The 22,993-nt window shown below is 35.9% G+C and overlaps 1 protein-coding gene and 1 long non-coding RNA gene across 3 annotated transcripts in view; one reads left to right on the top strand and one right to left on the bottom strand.

Annotated features, from left to right (window-relative positions):
• Positions 1 to 7,237, top strand: part of FIGN (fidgetin, microtubule severing factor) — a 143,441-nt gene extending 136,204 nt beyond the window's left edge. Inside the window, exons 2-3 of one of the 2 annotated variants that reach the window (XR_005990677.1) lie at positions 3,986 to 4,229; positions 6,982 to 7,237. The gene's annotated coding sequence lies outside the window, so the exon portion shown is untranslated. The remainder of the gene's footprint in view (positions 1 to 3,985; positions 4,230 to 6,981) is intronic. The other variant, XR_005990676.1, reaches the window with a different exon arrangement.
• Positions 1 to 22,993, bottom strand: part of LOC121501757 — a 41,213-nt gene that overhangs the window by 2,457 nt on the left and 15,763 nt on the right. The window contains exon 2 of the long non-coding RNA XR_005990678.1: positions 1,316 to 1,379. This is a non-coding gene — a long non-coding RNA (uncharacterized LOC121501757). The remainder of the gene's footprint in view (positions 1 to 1,315; positions 1,380 to 22,993) is intronic.

Raw genomic sequence — 22,993 nt, 5'->3', positions numbered from 1 at the left:
GAACTGAATCACAAAATTAGTGAGTGACAGGAGGCTATATCAAGTGTAAGAGCACAAGGAAATCTTGATTTCAGTTTATGAATACTTCTGAAAAGAATAATTTTGGATCAAGTAGCAGTGATTTACAATTTGCTAATAAGCCTGCTGTGGGAGTGTTTAAAAAGGTAGTGTGGTTTCCATTTCTGCTCTCTGTATTCTTATTGTCTGCTTTGCCTTGTGTAATGCATGAACAGAGTAAGTGCTTCCTCATGTTACACAATGACTGTTAATAGCTTCTCCACAAAGAAACTAAATATTCCATATCATTTGGACATATTGAAAAGTGGTATACATATTAATCAAAATGCTTGCTATTTTATCAAACACTCTCAAAAACAGGCAGCATAAAAGCTCATCACTTTTTGTCTCACCATCTTAATATGATTTTACAATACAGTTTTTAATTGATCCTTGTACCACATTATTTTCAAGTTAATGCCACTAAGTTGTAATATTTGGAAATTGTCCAAGAATTAAATTATCAGCTTCTACTGTATTTTCCCCCAACACATTTACAAGACATTTTTTTTTTTTGTATCTTTCCATATCTACTTGTTACCATTCCTGACCTCACCCATATGCACATAACACACTTTATGTCTCCTTTTAAACTACCACTGTGGTGCGAGAGAACCCTCTAAGAACAGTATACCATAGGAAGCAAATGGCTGTTTGCCACTGACTGAAGATAATACAAGGTAACTACATACTCTTTACTCCTCCAGCCCCATCTAGATACCATTAGCTTACTCTGCCTCTGTCTTTTTAAAATCTCCTTGTCCTAGGGCAGTGGTCCTTTAATGCATAAAAATTAACTGAAGGTGCCTGTTTAAAGTTTCTTGGGCCCCACTCCCAAAGATTCTCACTCAGTAGACCCAGTAAGACTCTACTTACATTTCTGTCAAGCTTACACATGAGGCCAAAATGCTGGTTTGAAGACATCAAATCTAGGGGAGTAGAAAAGTTTCTCCCCACAGATCTCCAGTGGGAAATTAAAAAAAAAAAATGCCTGGGACTGAGTTACTTGGTTCTCTTAGTGAGCTAAAAGTGATTTAGCTACCACCTAGAAATTAAAAGGAAAATAGTGCTGTAAAATTCATTTTAATTACTTTTAAGTCATTGTTAGCTCTAAACAATGACTTAAGCAGAGAGGTTTGAATTCCAAAAAACATTGCTACCAAATGCTGTGCAACTGAATTTGAAACCAGGATCTTTAATCAACGCCATAAAAATAAATAAAAATCATCGAGGTGATAAAAAGATAATACATACGTACATGATTTAGATCATCCCTTGTACCTTCACCCTTTCTTCAATTTCAGTCCATTTTTTGTGAATATCTGCAATTAAAAAATTTATGAAAATATAACACAACCAATAAAATACCATAATGACATCTACATTCACGTTATATTAAATACCTAATTATCATATCACCTGATGTTTAGCCAAATTATCCCAAATAATGCCAGAAGACTTCATTTAAATACAAATCATATTAGGTAACCAAATATTCACTCAGTTCACTATAAATGCATTTCATCTCTCAGTTCTGTAAAGAGTAAATAATAAAGACACATGATTAATTCAGCGGTGATTGTGAGCCTTAGAAAATTTCTACCAACTATAAGGTAACCTAAGTCTACAATATATTCTAAGACCCTTGTGTATGCTAGTTAAATGACCTAAAATTAAGCCAGGATATATGGAAACTCTGTAATTTCCTCTCAATTTTGCTGGGAACCTTAAACTGCTCTAAAAAAAAAATAAAGCTTGCATTAAAAAGTTGTCTGGATTATTAATAAATCAATACTTTGGTAGTTAAGTTTTAATTTTAAGTAAGTGATCTTCAAGTCAACGGCTAAAATGATAAAATTGTTTTTCCTGACCACTGAGATGGAAAGATTATCTAACCTCTTCCTTTTTTTTTTAAATTTTTATTTATTTATGATAGTCACAGAGAGAGAGAAAGAGAGAGAGACAGAGGCAGAGACACAGGCAGAGGGAGAAGCAGGCTCCGTGCACCGGGAGCCCGATGTGGGATTCGATCCCGGGTCTCCAGGATCGCGCCCTGGGCCAAAGGCAGGCGCCAAACCACTCTGCCACCCAGGGATCCCTCTAACCTTTTCCTAACAGTGACGTTCACATTACCACTTGGTGCTGGTTGCATTCCAACCAAAGCCATACAGTTTCAATGACCTATTCTCTAGGTGGCTTGTAAACTTAGGAGGATCCATATCTACACATTTCCTTTATTTTTAGAAAACATAACTTCCTTTCTGATAAACACAGGTGGATGATCAGATAAGTGCCTCCTAAAGGATTGAATTCACACAATTAAGTAAAAATATTCTTATATATATTGGATGAATTAATTTTATACTGTGTAAAATCCAGTTGACCCAATATGTATGTCATCCATACCAATTCGGGGGGGTGGATTCATCATATCACTGATACTTTATATATATATATATATATATAGATAGATAGATAGATAGATAGATAGATAGATACTTTACTCTTCCTGGTATTAAGTCCTGGACTTTAAAGAACTTTGAAGGAGGTGGAAGTGGGGGTAATAGAGAGTGAGGATGGTTAGAAAGAATAGAAATAGACTAAATGGGCTTTATCATGGAGTAAATGGTGTTTTATTTATTGATCTTAAAATTGATCTAATATCTTTATTTTCCCTAAAAACAAACTAAAAAATATGCTTAATATTTCAGAATAACAATGCAAACGAAACCGCTTATGTGACAATGAACAACACTAAGGAGGTAGAAGAGTGGTAGTAGGCAAAATTAAATACCCTTTTGAAATGCTTTGGTAAGTGCAGTTTGATGGAAAGTCTACTAAGCTAGTTTCTCTCCTCTACAGAATATGAAAGAGTTGTTAAATGTCAGTGATGGGTGTTAGGTTTTTGGAATGGCAAATCTAATAAATACATGTTTCTAGCTGGGAATCTATAATTTTAAGGGTTTTATTGTTTATAAATTCATAGTCTCAATGAATGAAAGGCTAATTATTCTTAGGGGAAAAAAGTCATAAAAATTAACAAACTAGAGAAGAGAAAAATAAGTGGGTAATACTATTTCCACTACAATGTCTCACAATGCTTAGATTTAAAAGAAATTATTTAAGAATCCAATGAAATCAATTATAAACTTCATGCTTGGAAAATATGGATTATTAGTAGGATGCATTCGTAGATATTTAAGAATCTCTCTACTATAAACAGCTATATATATATATAAAATCAATTTGATTCACATTATTTTAAAAACTCATGATTTTCACAATTCAAAGTATTTTCATTCTTGCTAAGGAAAGATGAGGCAAAATGTGAATCCTCCATTATTGGAGATATGTATATAAAAAGGTGAATTTACCATGTCATAGTTATACTAATGACAACTACCATTTTCAGACATGTACTATGGACTTGGCACAGTGCTGAGCGCTTTATCTATCTCACTGTATCTTTTCTACAGCCCTGTGAGGCAGATGTTTATTTTTGCAGAGGACAAAACCGAAACTTAGCAAATTTAGCAGTTTATCCAACGTGCAGTAGATAGTAAATAGTGGAGTGAGACTTTTAACTCAGTACATTGATTCTGTTCTTCACCACTACATTACACTGTCTAAAGTCCCAACTGACCTAATACATATGTCAGAGTGATTAACTATACAGATGACTATTAGGCGTTCAAAAACCATGACAGTGTCCTTAAAAATTAGAGTGACAATATACCACATTGGGTGCCAGAACTTTCTGGACTTCACTTTTGACCTATTGGGCTGAGGCAAATTGTCATAGTTGTTAAATTTGTGATAACGCTTTGCATTTAGTGAATGCCATAAGGGTGGTGTTGACTTTACTCGCCAATTATTCCCTACCACACTACCTATGAGTTACTGTATTATCATTATTTCCTGTTTCTAGAAGGAAGCAAACTTTAAAACGAATATTATAAAGATGAATGAACCTTTGACAACTGCTTAGAAGAAATACGCTTTCAAATTTCTCCCATCATCTTCAACTATTACCCAGCCCTCCTTCATTATGAAATACTATTAAAGGTCTAAGTTATATCATAAGAAGATACTAATTTCTGCCTTCAAGAAACTCATCTGGGATACAGATATTCTCCAGTTTCCAATTACAACAAGCAATTCCATATCAAAAGGTAAACACAGGATAGTATGTTCAGAAATGTGCATCCCTGCATTTGATTCTCTGATACAGTCAACTCTGTTGTGAGGTCACTTATTTCTGGCTATGGTCATTTTGACAGTGGTAGGAATCTGGAGAACATGGTCAGCAGAGTCAAAGAATGTGTGAAGCCTCTTTCAAATGGGTGTTAAAGGAACACAGTTAAAGCTCATGTCCAAAAAATAAAAATAAAAAATAAAAAAAGAGGAAAGGACGGAAATCAAACTGAGAAATTATCAATTGATTTAACGAAATGCTCAGTAATGCAAAGAATGCTGCCAGAAAAAAAAAAACTTCTTTCGTTTCTATTCAATATGCTAGAAGCAGCTACGAAAGACTTCAGTTGTGCATGACCTCTGGAGAACTGTGAAGATCTCTTAAAATTTTTCTAGTTTTTTTTTTTTCCAGAATTTACTTAATTTTTCTCCATTGAGTATTTTAGGTAAGAACAATAAGCAAAAAGAACACATTTCTAAGACATTGTTTTGAAGGTAATAAAAGAAAAACCCTTTTATTACTCTTTAAATGATGCCGTATAACATTTCAAAGTTCAGAAAACAAAGATTATAAACTAAAAGTTGTCTCAGGTCAAAATGACGGTAGGTTTCTTTCTAAATTATCAGTTAATATCTTATACTAACCTTTGGTAGTCTCTGTAACGTGTTGTTTTACATTACTTTGCCATACACTGATAGTTTTTGTAAACTAAGACCTACTTCACTTACTTTTAAAGACAAATGTTTGCTTAGTGTCTACAAATGTGTGCTAACCGTAGTCCCTCAGACATTCATTAGTGTTAAGAATTTGCACTTAAGGAGGACAATGGCATTGTAAATGAAAATGACCAGTAGCCAAAGGGAACATATAATTGTTTGTAATTAAACAAAAGTGTTGCTGAGTTAATCAAATTCACATCTTAATATACTTTAAAGCATTGCTGTCTTGTCAAAATGAAGACTTCAGTTTTCTCTTTGGAATTTTTTTTTTAATTGGTAATGAAAACTAAGCAAATTATACCACTGAGATTTTTTTAACCCACTTAAGTACGATAAATAAGCCAAGTATGTTTTGATCAAAGTTTTCATTGGAATCTCCTTTTAACTTTTTCACCAGTTCCATAATTAACAGTTTGTACAAGCATGAGCCTATTTATAGCATTTGCTCTGCAATGCCCTGTGCTGTTGATCTCATCTTTTTTGAATTACAACATAAACACTGAAACATTACATCCTTCCCTTGGTAACTGAATCATTCATTTGAAACACCATGGACTTGATGGGATTCTTATGGGGGAAAGAGTTCTTACTGTAATTTTTACCTGAATTTTTCATTTCATTAAAGGTGAGTTCAAATTAAACAAAAGAACTTCAAGTGTTGACCGCCTTCCTAAAATAAAGGAACTGACAGGATTTTGCAGCAAATCATACTTCTAGAACCTGTAGGACATTATCCAGTTTCAGTGGATTGTCTCTTAGTTTTTCTAAACCTAAAGGACTTATCAGGGTTTTTTTCTCTTAAAAAGAAAAAAAAAAGCACACTGATAAGAAAATCTAAAGTTATGTCAAACAAATTACGTTTTCGTTATTAGTGGCTAGTTTGTAAATATCAAAGATCCACTTATTGTAGTGCTTGGAGCTGCATTTGCATGCTGATGAAATGCAAGTGGATGGCTGTGAACTGTAGGGTTATCTCTAGTGCAGCAGTGGGGAGCTCCAGAATCAGACAGTTGAGCATCTGACCGACTCAAGAGTCCAAGCTGCAGACCTCTTCTATTCACTTTCTTTACAACAATTAAAATATGCAAAGTGATAATTTTCCTTAAGTAGCCTTAAATGTGCGATCTATTTAAATGTGAAGAAAATTGCCTGAAGCTTCTGGTGTGAGGGACAAAAAAGAATAAATTATGCAAATAGCAGAAAAGGACTCTACCACTTGAACGCCTAATTTTCCTGTAATAAGCATACTGTTTCATTTAATTTTTTGCCTCTTATTAAAAGTGACAGTTCTTTTGCACTGTCTGATGGTTATATCTGACACAAGCTGGGGAAATGACTGCTAGACTAAATGCTAAAGCATTTTGGTAGCTTTTTTAGATGATGGTTACATTCACAAAGTAATTATGCACTGAAGAGTAGAGAAATAAGGTTTAATTACACAGTAATCGCTTCTGATGGACACCGCAGAAGTGTGAACACCGCCAGACTGCAATCCATCAATGACAAACCCCTGGCCACTTTTAATTCCTCCTCATTTGCATCATAACCTCCGCACCAAGTTGCACAAATGCTGTTAAATGTTAATAGGAGCTGTCTCTCCACTCAAAATGAATGCTTAAGCTGTTTCATTTTTTTTCTCCTCCACCTCAGACCTTCAAAACCAGCTCCTCTCTGAGAGCAGGCATTAAGCACAGAGCATGGTGCGTGGTCACTGTTGTGCTAATTGGGAGCAACACTTAAAGTTTTATCTCTCAAGCGCTAATAATGCACACTGCTGACAAACCAGTGAATAAGTAATGTACTTGGAGGAGAGGAGGGGGAAGAAAGGCATGCCTAGAATGAAAAATGCAGTTGGGACCGTTGTTCAGTGACTAGCTATTTGATTAGGCCCTGTAGTCATATTTAATCCAGATCCTTAGGGAACATAGACAAAATTACATCTTCATCTCATCAAACATTCAGCCATATTTAAGCATTCAGCTGATCAAGCTTTTATTGTTTCTCTTGCAGCAACATGGAGACAATGTTGTCCTGCATTCTTCAGTTCCAGAAGCCGGAGGAAGAAAGGCCCTCTGAGCTGTGAGCCCACGTTTCAGGGCTCACCAAGGCCCTCTGAGCTGTGAGCCCACGTTTCAGGGCTCACCGTGGTTAGGGATTCCCAGAAGCAAGGGAATAAAATAATTCTAGGTGCTATGTACTAACGTTTGAGTTGATAAAACCTCCAGCCTTCGATTCCAATTGTATGGTCCTTGATACTCAATCTTATTTTCCCTATTAAAAAGAAAAAAAAAATGTTCTTTGCTCTACTTCGTCTTTAAACTCAGTCCATTTCCTGGGACAGGTCTACATCATTAAACTGCAGATGGTTCTATTTCTATTAAGCAGCAGGTATCATTCTTGTCCTGTCAGGAGGAGGCTCCACCTGCTGCCGGCCCACCGATACTTCCAGCTGACTGCTTTGCAGAACAGGAAAGGTAATTTGTAAGCAGTGTGCTAAGTTTAACAGGAGTCTGTAAGAAGTGACAAAATAGCCATTTTCTGCATGAAGATTGAGAATTATCAACACCTTTCGGTGCATAATAGTTAAGCCTTTATCACTTGAGGAACTGCTGATAAGGTTAAGAACACTAGACAAACTGCTCATTAGTGGAAAGGTTTGCCTTTTACATTAAAGACTGCTGGGTACTGAAGTTCCTCTAGTGAGCAATACATCCCTGGCATTTGAAAAGAATGAGCCGATCGGTGTACATAAATGAATATGGAAAAGGAGACCTGGAATGTTCTAATGATATTAGTGAGGTTTTTCCTCAAGCTTAGGAAATGATAAGCCTGTTAAGTGTGTTCAAAAGCTGTGTGATTTGGTAGGTAAGGCCTGAGATTAGAAGTCATAAGACCTATATTCTATTCTATACGCTAGCACTGACTAGCTGTGTGACCTTGGGTAGGTAATTTACATTTGATGAAAGCTAGATCATAAGATGACTGAGATACAGAATATCAGGATTCTTTAGGCTGCATCAATAAATAGTCTGAATTAGCTGCAAACATCTCATGCAATATATTGGTAATAAATACAGGAAAGGTAATAAATACATCTCTATGCAATATACTGGTAATAAATATTTAGGGCACATTTATTTTATGCTGGCGAAGTGGATTAAGAATTAGAAACTGGCACTGATCTCATTCATATTTAGAATCCCTGTGTGACCAGGGGAATGACAGTTGTTTCTGTATCCCTGCTATATAGTTTTCCTACAAATAAAAACCAGTAAACGATGACTTCCTTGGGGACTATTTATATACACTGCATCTCTAGTTGAAGCCTCCAAATAGTCATATCAAATAGGTAATATTAACCCTATTTTATGGATGAATAAACCAAAGCTCAAAGTTTAAGTCGCTTGGACTAGGACACATATGTGAGTAGCTATAGTGGGACTGAACCCAACTCTGTGTGGTTTTGAAGTTGGCATGTTTAAGCTTGTTTTGGGATTGAGTCCCATTTCTACAGAGCACCGCAACACAAACTGAGTCTGCTTCTATTCCATTTCTCTCTGGCTACATGACCTGCGTCCTATTCATCAATCTCTCTTTCTTTGGCCTACTTAACATGTTTATCAAATTCTGTAAAGGAGAGCAAGGCTTAACTTTGATCACATTAGAAACTGTTCAGCCTACTGATGATATCAGGCCAATACCGAAGAGCTGTCCCTAAAAACAAATACAGCTTTCTACTTAATTTGTTGAGATGAAGTGTAACATTGAAAAATCTCTGCACCTATGTGAAAATCTGGGCATATCAACAGAGATGTTCTTGCCACCTCTCAATGAAGTATATTGTGAGCAACGCTCCTTTCAAACGTATGTGTACTTACGTATCACCCCAAGTCCTCTTCTGCACAATTAAGGCAAAGTGTGGTAGCCTGAAGCAAAACTCTTCTGGAACCCACAACCACGTCTTTAGAAGACTCTTTGCTCCTTCAGTGGCAATCCTTCTCCCGTGAGGGATGAAAGAGTTAATATAAAGGGGAAAGGGGTGGGGGGGCAGGAGCATTCAGCACCAGCTCCTTAATGTCTGATCAGGCTGCAGAAGGAATAGATGAAGGAAAGATTCAGAGAGGAGACTCCCAGAAAGCAATGATGAGGGAAGACAGTGTGTAAGTCTAAGAAGAAGCAACTGTACTGGCCGGGAGAGGTTTTCTGCAAGTATGCGTGCATATTGAAAGGAAAAGAAAAGCAAAAAAATAATTTTCTTCTCCTGTACCAGCTTTCTGGTATTTTAGTTATCTACATTTTGACACAAGCATCCCACCTAGCTTCCCTCCAGGCCCATCTTAAGTACTTCTGAGATACGTCAACCTACCAAAGCCTGTCCTGTATGACTAAGCACGGCTCCTCCACCCTGCTGGTCTCCACGCCAAGGATCACTTTTCAGAATCTGTCGACAGTCATGAAGTAATCAAGGTATTTTCTTTTACCTTGAATCACCACTACAAGGGTCTCACAATTCCACTTCTCTCTTAAGTGAGGCAAATACTGTGCTGCCAGCCTGTGGGTTAACCATTTACAGACTTCATTTTTTTCCACAGAGATTTTGCATGGTCATGTAATTAACACAGTTACAACTTCCTCTTTAATGTCTGTCTCCACATCCACATGATAAGCTCCTTTAAGCCCACCTGTCCCATATACCAGTGTTCCCAGTGCCCAGCACAGGACCTGGAGTCCTTCAGGACACAAAAACTATAAACAACCTTTCTCAGATGGGGAAGCAAGGAGGCAGAAGAATAATACTAAAGGATCCCGCAGTAAATTCCAATAGTAAAAAGAATGAGAAGAAAGTTATATGAAGATGTACTGGAAACGTGAGCGCTGGTGTTTTTACGAAGAGATCAGTGATAGAGAAAACTCTGGCTGTGGGTGACTCAGATCTAGGGCCCCTGTCTGGTAACCGTAGTGAATCCTACTGCAAATATGTGAATATCGAGGACTGAGCTCTACATAGTAGGAAGATATTAAAACTGGTTTAGACATTAACAAATTTAACAAAGCTGATGAAAACTATAAAAATACATGATGATGCTTAAATAGCTTATTTTCTGTTTTTCCTACACTAATGCGTAGAAAGCATACAGCTACAAACCCGGTATCATGTCATTGTATGTTAATTACTTCTGAAGTGCTATTTTTTATTTTTTTTATTTTTATTTTTTGAAGTGCTATTTTTTAAATGCAAAACACAGTTTTATATAGTCTGTTGCCCATGTTGCATAATTACCTAATCATACCTAGAGAGAAAAGTAAAACTAGAGAGAAAAACTAAAGAGAAAGTTAAGGATAAATGTGAATTCACGATTCCCAATTAAACTGAAAACTATTTGAATGTAACTCAATAGTATCTATTGATCTATACTATGGGGGTGATTTCTCAAACTACATATTATTTGGTAAAAGTCTGCCAGGAGTTAATCTATAATTCTGTGCTAGTTCTGTTCTCTACTGGCATCATAAAGGTTCCAGCGTACTTAGAGTTCCCTGAATCAAAGGCACCGTACAAGTAGAAAGTGGTGCATGTATTATTAACCTTTCTGCGCTTGTTTCCTCATCTGTAATACGGGGTTAATGATATTTCTGTACCTCACAAGAATGTTGTGCGAATTAATGTTTGTAAAGCCCTTTAAGATCCACGGATGAAAGATGCCATAAAAGTCCAAAGGTGATAATATTATAGTTATTGAAATTGGAAACACCAATAATGTTCGGAACTGAATATATATTTGTTGCAAGGCATCCTGTGTATTATGAATTCACAGGCACTTACAGAACCTTACTGTTTCAAAATTAATGTTTTGATATACATAGAATAAATCCTGAAGAGATATTACATGTATGTTATAAGCCAAATGACTGTAATTTGTTCATAAGTGGCAAAAGCATAGTAACAGTGTCCACATTTTTCCATGTTTCTTTATAGAAAGTACTGCAGTAGAATTCACTGGATCTGCACTTGAAATTATGTAACATGAGAGCAATCTACTTAGACCAAGGCAGTAAATGGCATGCTACAAATGCTAACATGATTTAATGAAATCATCTGTATCTCTCTTAATACTCCTGTATTTTTTCACTTATACTTTGAATCTAATTGGTTTATAAATATTAAGCAAAAGACACCTAATATTCCTGAAAATGAAAAATACAAATTATCATTTGTCACCTGTTCGTCTGCTTAATTTCTAATGTGGGCCTTAAGTATTTTTTTAAATGTTTAAAAAACCATTTTACTAAATCACTATTACAAAAAAAGGGGAGAAAATAAGTTACAGTATATGGTAGCTATATTTTAAAATACTCAAGTATTTCATGAAATATATGTATATTTATTATTTATCCACCCATTCATCCACTCAACATTTCACTCATTCTGAATAATAGTGTTTAGTCTTGCCATACACAATAATTCAAAAATACAAGCTGTAGAACACACGTGAGCATGAATGTGAATGTATGCTTTTTTTAAAGATTTGAGAGTGAGAGAGAGAGAGAGCATGAGTGAGAGGGAGGGGCAGAGAGAGAGGGAAAAGCAGGCTCCCCACTGAGATCATGACCTGAGCCAAAGGCAGACACACTTAACCGACTGAGTTACTCCGGTGCCCCTGAATGTATGTTTATATGTAGAGAAAACAGGCTAGAAACATGACATCATTCCACTACCAAACTTCAGAAAAACTCCTTTTATTTATTTATTAAATATTTATTTATTTATTTATTTATGATAGACACACAGAGAGAGAGAGAGAGAGAAAGAGAGGCAGAGACACAGGAGTAGGGAGAAGCAGGCTCCATGCCTGGAGCCCAACACAGGACTCGATCCCGTGACTCCAGGATCGTGCCCTGGGCCAAAGGCAGGCGCTAAACCGCTGAGCCACCCAGGGATCCCCAGAAAAACTCCTTTTAGGAAGTGGTTGGGATTAGACAAAGTGCAAAAGAACTTTTGTGTTTTATTTAAAACAATCTCTATTGATCTATTTTGTTACAAAAAAGCATGTGTAACTTTTTTATTTTTAAAAGCCATATTCACAGAATGAAAAATAGATTTGAAAGACTAAAATATAAAAATGAAGATCGATGAGATAAAACTAAAGAATTAAAGTCCGAATTTAAGCAACATAGTAAATTTATTGTCAAACAGACTGAAAAGGAAGGACAAACAGGTAAAGGAGGGATTCATTATCCTTTATCATAATTTAGGAGAATTAACATACACAAATGTTTTTGTTTTTTCAAGACACACCTTAAAGACTTTTAAAGATTTAATTAGAAGAAATGCAATTTTGTCTTTTAATCCATTGAAGCATGATTTTCAACTGAGTAGAAAAAAGGTTAACTTCAAATGATAGTGGCAAACCAGTCAAGGAAAAACAACAGAGTTCACAATTAAGTCAGGGAGTCAAACAAACGTTATATTTAGAAAGTCAAGAGCTTTGTTTTGGCTCTTTTAGAGGTTTTCTCCAATTTATGGGAGGTTCAAGGTTACCAAGCTCAACATCCAGAGCTCAAAGTCATTCCAGAGTTTATTCAATATTAGAGTTCAAAGATTTAAATGTGTTACAATAAAAAAAATGGGAAACCTGGGACTACCGATTTTATAAGTAAATTATAGTAACAGGTCACATGGGCCAGCATACCTCCAGACACCTAATAAGCAGCTAATATAATAAGCTAATAAGCAGAAAACTTCTATATTTAGAAGTTTAAAATCAGAGAACACTAACACATGTTTAAGACCTTAACAAAAATTATAAATTCTTATATGCATATTTATAAATAAGACACTTCCTAGAAAATATGAATAGGTAAATAGAATTAAGACAGCATGTGACCTGAATTCCATTTCATCTACTCTAATAATTATTATATGATTTTTTGTTTTACTTCTACTCTTTTCTTTTTGCTTCGTCATATCATTTTGGTTTTGTTACTGTCGTTGCTTTTACCTACAAACTCCTTGGTTAATATCTGGAAAGACTGTGGTGCTCAAACATAAAATACAACAGAAACATTAGAGGCCGGTGATATTTCATTTAACCTTTTTATTTTGATTAGTTACACAGATATATTGACCTCTTAATTTCCTTGGAATCTTCCAGAATTTCCTGTAGATAGGTAAATAGCATTGCACATCACTGTCATTACCGATCTCCAGCAAAATGTGTTGAGCTGTAATGAAGAGATCAATTCCTGGCAGAGTTTTTAGCAAATATGAATGGCCAATGAACATTAATGAATTAATAAAAATACTTAAGTAGATATTATGATTATAATGAAATTAATTCATTGGCTTACTCATATGAAGCAAGCTGTAGAAAAATGTTAATTCCTCTGAGGTCTACAGCTTTCCACTCACGTTACCCTCCCATCTTTTTCGTTTGTTTTAACAAAGTAAAGTTTTCTTCTGTAGAAAAATTATGTGATTAGTCCATCATCTATTGAACTTCTCTCTCCAAGGACATGAAAAATATAGTAAATACCAAAACACGGTGCTTTCTCATTATTCCTTTTCTACCAACTTCACTAATTCCTTTTTGTCTGTAGACCCTTGGTCTGGTTATTCCTAATGTTCTAGCCATAATTTTTCCTTCATTCTATACTTGCCTCTAGCTTCTATGATTTCCTCCAGACTCCCCCAGTTGGTATTTCCGATCTCAAATATTCAATTTTATGAAATGTATCCTTAATCATATTCATTTGTTCATTCACTCACTTATTCATTCAAAAATTATTTTTGACTCTAACCTTGCCCCCATTGATCTCAATAAATCCTGCAATTCAAATCATGTCAGTTCCTGCTCAAAACCCTCTTATGATATTCCATTTAATTTAGTTTTTAACAGGAGTCTATAAGAGCCTCAGTTATCCTTTTCCCTGTTAAATCCCTGATTTCATCTAATATTACTTGTCTTTCATTCTGCTCAGCCACCTTGATATATAAACACAAGGTACACTCTTGCAAGAACTTTTACACTGTTGTCTCTTCTCAGAACACTCATCCACATGGTTTAGTCCTTCACCTTCTCTAAGCTTTGGTTTAAATGATATCTTCTCAACATGACCTCACCAGCTCATTGCATTTAAAAATAAAATTCTAAAAAAAAAAAAAAAAAAAAAAAAGAATCTTCAACTTAAGTACTTCCTACCCCCTTCTGTGCTTTCCTGCCTTCATTGCAGTGAAAACCCTCTAACATAGAGGATGGCAAACAATGGTCTGTGGGCCAAATTCAATCTGCCCCTTGTTTTTATAAGATTTTATTACAATAGCATCCTCTTATGTATTGTCTATGGTTTGTTTTGTACTACAAAGATAGAGTTGAATAGTTACAACAAAGACCACCTGGCTCACAAAGCTTAAAATATATAATATCTGCCTCTGTACAGAAAAAGTTGGCCAGCTCCTGTTCTAATGTATCAAAGAGCAGGCAGGGATCTTTCTTCTATTTTTTTTTTATTTTTTTTTTTGCTTCTACCTGCAGTGCCTAGAAGGGTGCTCAGCACAAAGTAGACACTGGAAAAACATTTGTAAACAAATAAATGAATCTCCTGATATGTACCAAGTACTGAGCAAGGCTCTGAGCATGCAGTTTTGCTCTTCGTACATTGTCCATGCAATCCTACCACATTTTCCTGTTCAATTTTTTTTCTCCCTACAACAAAAACTCAAAAACAATGAAGACTATTTCACATCTCTTCACTCCTAAAACCTCAAACACTCCTTTCTTTTTTTACTTTCAACTAATGACATTGCTTAATACTTGAGCAAACAGAAGCAGTGAGAACACAGCCACATGATATTCCAACAACTATATATGCCAACCTATTTGTATTTGTCCCCATATGTTTGTCTTCCTCCATGTTAAGTGAACGACTAGTTCCATATCCCTCAAGTTAAAGCTCCTTTATGCCTCTCCTCTGAATAGCAAAACTCGTCATAAAAGCATTTTATATTTGCTGTCATCACTTAATCACTTCTCATTGTTAACTCACTATAATAAGATTTTTATCCCAACAACTCCAATGAAGGCTCACTTATCAAAGTTACCCACAATATCTATTTTGGCAAAGTCAGTGATTAGTTATCAGTCCTCTACTCGACCTCTAAGCATTTGATCATTGCTTCCTTCTTTAAACATTTTTTTTCTCTTTCTATCCTGGACATTACATTCTTCCTACTTCTTAAGCTAATACTCCTCAGTCTCTTTTACTGTTCCTTCCTTCTCTTCCTGATCTCCAAATGTTCTGAGCATCATCTCTCTTCTTTTAACTCCTTGGGATTATCATCTATTTCTATAAAGTTGAGAGTTTAAATAAGGAACTATTTATAAAGTGTAAGCAAGATACAAAATATCATAAGGGATAATACAGTACTCTTCAATAAAGAACAGCAGAACTCTGTTTTATAATGGTGTGCTGGACCCCAAAGGGGCTTATGAGAATAGGCTATTATATTTTTGGCAATTTGCAAGCCAGTTGTCAAATGCAGCCATTATTAAAAATTAGCCTATATAAATTCATGATTAAATAAATACTAAAAGTAAAAGTAATGAATATTGAAATCCATTCTTTCTCAATTATTTTACTACAATTTTCTATCACATATGTTTCTAGAGATTTGTGTCTATTATAGCTGTATGACAGAAATAATAGATAATTGGCTGCTTCAGATCTCTTCTCAACTTTACATTCAATGATATCACATTGGTAGCTTAAAGTCAGCCATGGATGGAGAACTTACACCACAGAAGTTAGCATAGACCTAACAAAGTGATCTAGATAATGCAGATTATACTTAAAAGTGTTTCGATGTCTGTGACCATTACATTATAAATAATAATTTTAAAACCTGGTAATATACTCTTCTAGTAGTCAAAAACTATTATCTAATTTAGTTAAGAAGTCATTCATATCATTTACAAATTCCCAAACCTGTTCCTTTTGTCTCACTTTCATTGTAAGCAGTAATAAAAATGAAAGCATCAACCAAAATTCATGTTGGATCTATAGTTGGCAATCATAAGAGTTTGGCAAAAATCAACAAAAGCATTCTGTGAAAATCAATTGGCTATAGGAAATTTATTATACCACATATTTTTTTTGGTGTCACATATTTTATTTTTATTTGCAAATTATATTCTATGAATCCTTCATATTGGAAAATTTATAACAAACTTACACACTTATAAATCTGTTAGAGTATGTATACATATTGTTTTTAGGGACCCAGCTGTTAAGTATCTGCTGGCATACCACTCTTTTGTAGCCTTCCTGAGGCCTGAAGTAGCAAGAAGAATAAGTGTTGAAAGGGAACTCAAGAAAAAAGAACTATGTAGAGAGGGCCATCTAATAGGACCTATAACTTTTGGTAGAGAGTTGCAGAAACCCTCTTTGGTGAGGGGTTGGAAATAAGAGAGATAGGAAAATAAATACTTTGACTTCATACCCCTTTCTCCCTTCCATCTCTCACCAAGGTTTCCCATTTGGGCTGAACTCAAGTGTAAGCCAAAGGGCAAAAGAGCTTGTAACATAGTCTATACAGTTTAGCTTCCTAGAGCACAGAATGCTATGAAAAATGGTAGAATGGATGTGGAGGAGCAGATGGAAGTTATTTAGAACATTCCACACCATTTGCATCTCAACATACATAATTGTGCTTAAACAGCTGCAAAACTTGTGGCCCTGAGACAGTAGTGAAATGTAGTGGGCTAGATTAATAGGAAGTAGGCCCTAATTCCTAGAAACTATAAATGTTACCTTATTTAGAAAAAGAGTCATTACAGGTGTGGTTAAGAATGTTATTCTGGATTATCTGGGTGAATTCCAAATGCCACCCCAAGTGTTCCTATAAGAAAGAGGGGCAGAAGGAAATTTGATGGGGGAAATTTGAGGAGCAGAAGAGAAAGTGATATGAAGTGATATGAAGACAAAAGCAGAGATTGGAATGATGCAGCCACAAGCCCAGGAAAGCTGGGAGTGACAAGGGCTGGAAGAGGTAACTAACAGATTCTACTACAGAGCTCTGAGGAAAATATAGCTTTGTCAACACTTGATTTTGCCCCAGTATTATTTATTTTGGTCTTCTAGACTTGAAAACTGTGAGAGAATAAATTTCTGTTGTTTTAAGCCACCCAGTTTATGGTAATTTGTTATAGCAGCCCACAGGAAATGAATGCAACACACTAAGTCCCATCAGATTCCATGTTATCAATAGGCTCATATCAGTTGGGTCATGTTCCCAACCTGAAATCTAAAACATTAGCCATCACGAGTGCTATTCATATAAAATAGTAAGGGGGTATGAAATACAGCTAATTTACATAAAACAGTTGCTACATTCTCACTTTTGTAGCTACATCTGAGGCCTATGTTGGAACATGCCATAAGGAATCTTCCATAGGATCATAGGTGTGAGTTAAGGAAAAGGTGGCAAAGCAAGTCAAGCCCATATGATAGGAATCTGAGCCATCTTCTTCTGCAGTTTATCTCTAGATATACATGGTATCATTTATGGCATTTTCATTTTATAATAGAGTTGCTGTGTGCATTTTCAATTGTATGGTCCTATGAATTAGGTAACACTAATTAAAGATGAGCAAAAGGGTTGCATAGTCCTTTGGTAAGGTACTCAGTTTCTACCAGGTCCAATAGCAAGTGAGTGACTGCTTATCTCTTCAGAGATTAGTTTGTTAGCAGGAGAGGGCGTGGCCTTACTCCAAAATTCTATGGTCTACACTATTTCTCCTATTGGAAATTGCCAGAGGCTCCATATTGAAGGCAAATGACCTTGCTATTCAGTCCATGTAGTTTAGCCTCTCGGGGTACAGAACAAAGTAGACAATGGAGTGGATGTGTCAGTCTGCCACAGATACTTCTAATGCCATTGGGTTTGTTAGGCCATAATGCCAAGTCATAGAGCTTTTTCTTGCTACAGGACCCACTTAAATCTTGGAACTTTAAGGTTACTCTCTAAATACATGACAGTAGCACAGTAGCATGCCCAAATGTTTCCTCCAAAAATCCAAAAAGGCCCACCAAGCACTGTGATCCTTTCATTGTGAAGGGCAGTGCAGCAAATCAGCTCCATTTTAAAGAGGATCTCCTGACATGATGGGAGACCCACTAGACTGCTAGCAACTTCACTAAACTGACAGCACTTTCATGAGATCTATCTCAGACTCTTTGGTACACATGTTGCTTACTTTTCTTTTTCTTTTCTATTTTTCTTTTTTCTGAAGAATGTATGCAGCAATCAGATGTTGCTTACATTTAAAGTGTCTTCTCATTTAACAATTTCATATTATTCTGTGAAATAACAGAGCAGTCAAGTTCTCTCCTGACTATTTTGTGACACAGAGATGAGCTACATAAGTTGGGCCAAGAGAGTAAAGGAATATTGATATCCCTGCCTTGTGAAGGAAACTGCTTCTGTTTATGTTTACTAACAGAGGAAAGGGAAAAAATGCATTTGTTAAGTAACAGGTATCAGGGGCCATACTGATTTCCTCTGGTGAAGCGACTACATTGGGAACATCAGATATGATTGGCATTATCACTTAATTAAGCTTCTGATAACTTATCCTCATTCTCAAAGACCTATCTGACTTTTGCACTGGCCACCCAAGTAAGTGAGTAAAACAGGGATATTGTCGGATTCACCATTTATGTAATTGTTTAAGTATTTGGGTGGCACATCCCCTTTTTGATGAAGTATTGCTTTTGTTTTACCTTCACAAAGGAAGACAGTGCCAGGGGCTTTAACTTTGTCCCTGTTCTGCATTAGAACTTATTTCTACCAGTGAATTCTATCATGAAGTTTTTCTATATTCACTATGAATTTTTGGCATGTAGGGGGAAATAAAAGGTCTGAAGTCCCTCTGGACACTTTCTGAAATGGACTTGAGCCATCTGATAACAGAGCATTTATACCAGATCTTCACAAATCCCAACTCTGACCAGTGGACCTCAGTGGTTATTTCTGTTCTCCAGGCATTAGAATTATTTAAGAGGAAATACGTATTAATGACTAAAGTCTTATCTACTTACTTCCCCAATGCAGTGGTTCTCAAAGTGTGATCCCTAAACCAGCAGCATCAACATCACACTTGGGAACTTGTTAGAAATATATATTCTGGTGTCTCTACCCCAAAGTTATTAAAGAGTAGGACCTAGACATCTATGTTTTAAAAGCCCTCCAAGTGATTCTGATTCATACTTAAGTTTAAGAACCACTGCTCCAGGCACAATCATCATTAAATAGCTGCACTTACCTCTGGGGCATATGTGGAGGAAGAGTCATGTGACCCTATTGCCAGGTCATTCCTTGCAAGGTCTGACCTTCTCCAGGACTCCAGACCTTCACCAGGACTATGATTTTTCTCCTCATATATATCAAGTAGCATCCTAGTTGGATGCCCTCTTATATTGTGTCTAAAAACTTCATGATCAATTAGCTGCTGCCAAAAACCCTCGAAGGTCAAAACATTCTGATTATTACTCCATCTCTGTGTCTTACTATGGTAATTTTGTCTACTTCATTTATAATAAATTAGCACTCCTACTTGGCCTCTAATTCTCTGGTTTCCTATTATTCCCACTGTCATCACGAAATGCAATTCCATCATTCCATATCCTACCATAAACTCTGGCCTAGAGAAAACAGTCACCAAAGAACATTACTTTAGTTTTCAAGGATACTGGCACCCCTCCTTATCAATGGATTCCTTAAGGTCTTGATAAGGAGTTCTCGGGGCCCTCTTGGGTAATTCAAATAAAGATTGGCTGATTGGGTTACACATAATCAACCCATTCCAGTATTCCCATTTTCCCAAGACTTGATTCTTTCCCCTATATTGTACCAGAGAAGTTATGTTATTCAACCTTATTGAATGTAGGCCACAACTGATCGAGTCCAGGCTTCAAATAGCCAACCTAGAAGACTATAACACCACTTCTAAGTGCTCACAATACATTAAATCCCAAATCCTGAGTGAATAAATAAAATCGTGTCAACTTAATCCAGCCTTATATTTTTTTCATCCTTTGATGAAAAGATTTTTCATCCTTCTCATATACATTCTCCAGACTCCTATCAGTAGACCTCAGTGAGATCCTGTCTTTCGTTGTTAGGATATTTCTTCCTCTTAAACCCAGTCTTCTACTTCTCCTTCTGGCTACATTAAAGTCTAATGCTCATTACCAATCTGGAGGCTTTTGGGAGAGTCAGAAGGTGATCCTAGGAAGATTAAGCATCAGGTAATGAAAATAATACCCTAGAGTCATTCACTAAAAGGCTGGTTCCCTCAAATACTGAACAAGAGGCTGCCTCTGCTGGAAAGAGATATAGGAATTCAAAGTTCCCAGCTCTGCTTTTTTTCTGCCCAAATATCCCTATTCTAACACATGAGAGCCTTCTTCCCACCAGTTCCTTTACCTCAGTATAAAAGACTTGATGCATGTCATTGGTGGTCAAATCTTCAGCTATTATACACGAGGAACAAGCTTGATCCCAGCTGTATTTTATCAAGAAGAGGAGGGGCTCCGTCAGAGCTGCTGGGACTTGATTTTTCTAGACGTGATCTCAGTTGGTATTCAATTTCTGCTTTTCCTTTTGTATACTACCTTACAGTTATCAAAAAAAGACAGTTGATGTCACCATCTTTATAATTACTGCTGTTGCCATAGTGATAAGTGCTACAACCACCTCATTGCACAACACCTTGACCCCTCTACTGGTGATAATTTAAGTAATCATAATGCCACTGCATGTCTTTGGATTACCCATGTCCCATTCCCCACCTCTCAATCCCAAAGAGAGTTATCAAAGCACTACACAAATATGTAAAACATAATCCCAGAATTCCATTTGAGAGTCAGTTTGTAGAGCCACTTCTAGTAGCAATTACTTTATCAGTCTTAATAGACCATAAGGAAGCTGCCTGGGGAATGGTGTATTATTTTTTGTCCCAGCAGAAAACACATGGCATACTAAAATTAGGATAATCAGAGGAGGATTTAATGAAGGGACTTTTACAAAGGTGTGAGCAGGGTGGGAGGAAACCACAAAAGATAATGTAATATACTAGAATAAGAAACACTAAGGGATCTGTTATCAACCCTATGACTAAAAGGGTAGGGAGAGGGGTGTGGACTAGGAAGCAGGAGAAAGAAAGCTGGGTAAAGAGGGACACATGACAAGAACTATGGCATTTGGCTGAGGGAGTCAGACAGCCCATTTTAATACCTTAGAAAAGAGGCGAAGGTAACAAATACTTTAACGACTCCTTCCTTCTTCCTCATTGTGAAGATTTCCCAGTGGAAGGACCTAATCCATTGTCATCTCTCATGACTAGATCAAGGGGAAGTGGAGAAGAAACAGAAGGTATCCAGCACAATATTGATTATTTCCAACTATTTCCAGCCCTAATCTTTCTAATAAGGATCAGACTTTTATACCCAACTGTCTGCTCAACATATTCCCTTAAAGTATCTATCAAATATCTCAAATTAATATTTTCAAAATGGAAGTCACAGTTTTGTCCTCCTACCCTTACTTATGCGTCTCCCTCTCCTGTCGTCTCCATCGTAATAAACGTTACATTTCCCCATCACTGAGTTCTAAAATCTAAAATCATTTTTTATTTCTTTCCTCACACCAAATCCATCATGAAATCTTGTCACTCTTCAGTCTAAAATATATCCCAAATCAGAACACTTCCTATTACCTCAACCACTACAATTCTATCTCAAATAATGATTATCATTCACCTAGACTACTGCAGTAACCTCTCAACTTGACTCCATAGTTCTGCTCTTGCCCTCGTATACTTTATTATCCAAATAGGACCAGAATGGTCTTTTGAAAATGTAAATCAGATCCTTATTACTGTTTTGCTCAAAAACATGTCATTAAACTTATGAGTAAAACTCCAAACTCCTTATCATGGCTGAATGCCCCATATCAGCTGACTCCTGTATACCTCTCTCTACTCCTTTCCTAACACTGGCCTTCTTAGTTTTTCTTAGAAAATACTAACTTTGTTACTATATTAGGGTCTTTATATTTACTCTTACTGCTTTTTAGAATGTTTATGCTCCAGATCTTCTACTGATTCTCCTGTATCATTCAATTTTATAATATTATGTCATCATGTCATCTCATATTATATCCTCAGAGATTCTCCTCTAACCATCAAATCTTAAGTAGTACACTTATTTTGCTTTTTTTCCACTATCTGAGACTATATTCCTTATTATTTTGTTTATTCTCTACTTCTCTCACTAGAATATTAAGTTCTATAAATATAAGTCATGTGTCCATCTTGTTCATTCTTTATCTTCAGTGCCTGGAACCGTGTCTAGCACATAACAGGTACTCAGTGAATACAGTAAAACACATAATGACATTACACAGGTTTAAAAAAGTCCAATCTCATAAAATAAGCACTTACTGCTGGGTTAAGGAAAGGACCAAGATAAGCTTGGGTAGCTTACTGATAAGAAGGCCCTAACAGTCAATTGCATTATATCTGATTTTATCTTATTGTGGAGAATGTTATTGGGTCTTTGTGTGTATTCTGAATACATGAATAAATAAGTGCATGCATAAACAGAGTATCAGTTTAGCACTCTCACATAACTATTCTATAACACTGTTACTTAACATATAAATTCATCACCTCCCTTCCATCCAAAAGCATGCTACTTTCCCTCTATGTATTTCTTATCCTGGTAATGGTAAAACAACTACTCAGTCATTAAGGCTAGAAATTTTCTAAACTTTTAAGCTCTACCCAGTTAAGTAAATTCAATGTTAATAATATGGCTCAAACCTGTTTCTTTTCATTTTCTATGATATTTCCCTGGCTTACAGCCAGCCTCTTGTATTAATTAATATTCCCTAATCTTATCTATTGATTTTTCTCTTTTTCTAAAATTTTATTTATTTTTATTTCTTTTTTTTTAATTTTTT

This window comes from Vulpes lagopus, chromosome 11, assembly GCF_018345385.1.
Source record: "Vulpes lagopus strain Blue_001 chromosome 11, ASM1834538v1, whole genome shotgun sequence".
In the NCBI taxonomy this organism is placed as follows: domain Eukaryota; kingdom Metazoa; phylum Chordata; class Mammalia; order Carnivora; family Canidae; genus Vulpes; species Vulpes lagopus.
The sequence above is the reverse complement of the archived record's forward strand: the minus strand, read 5'-3'. Positions and strand labels throughout refer to the sequence as shown.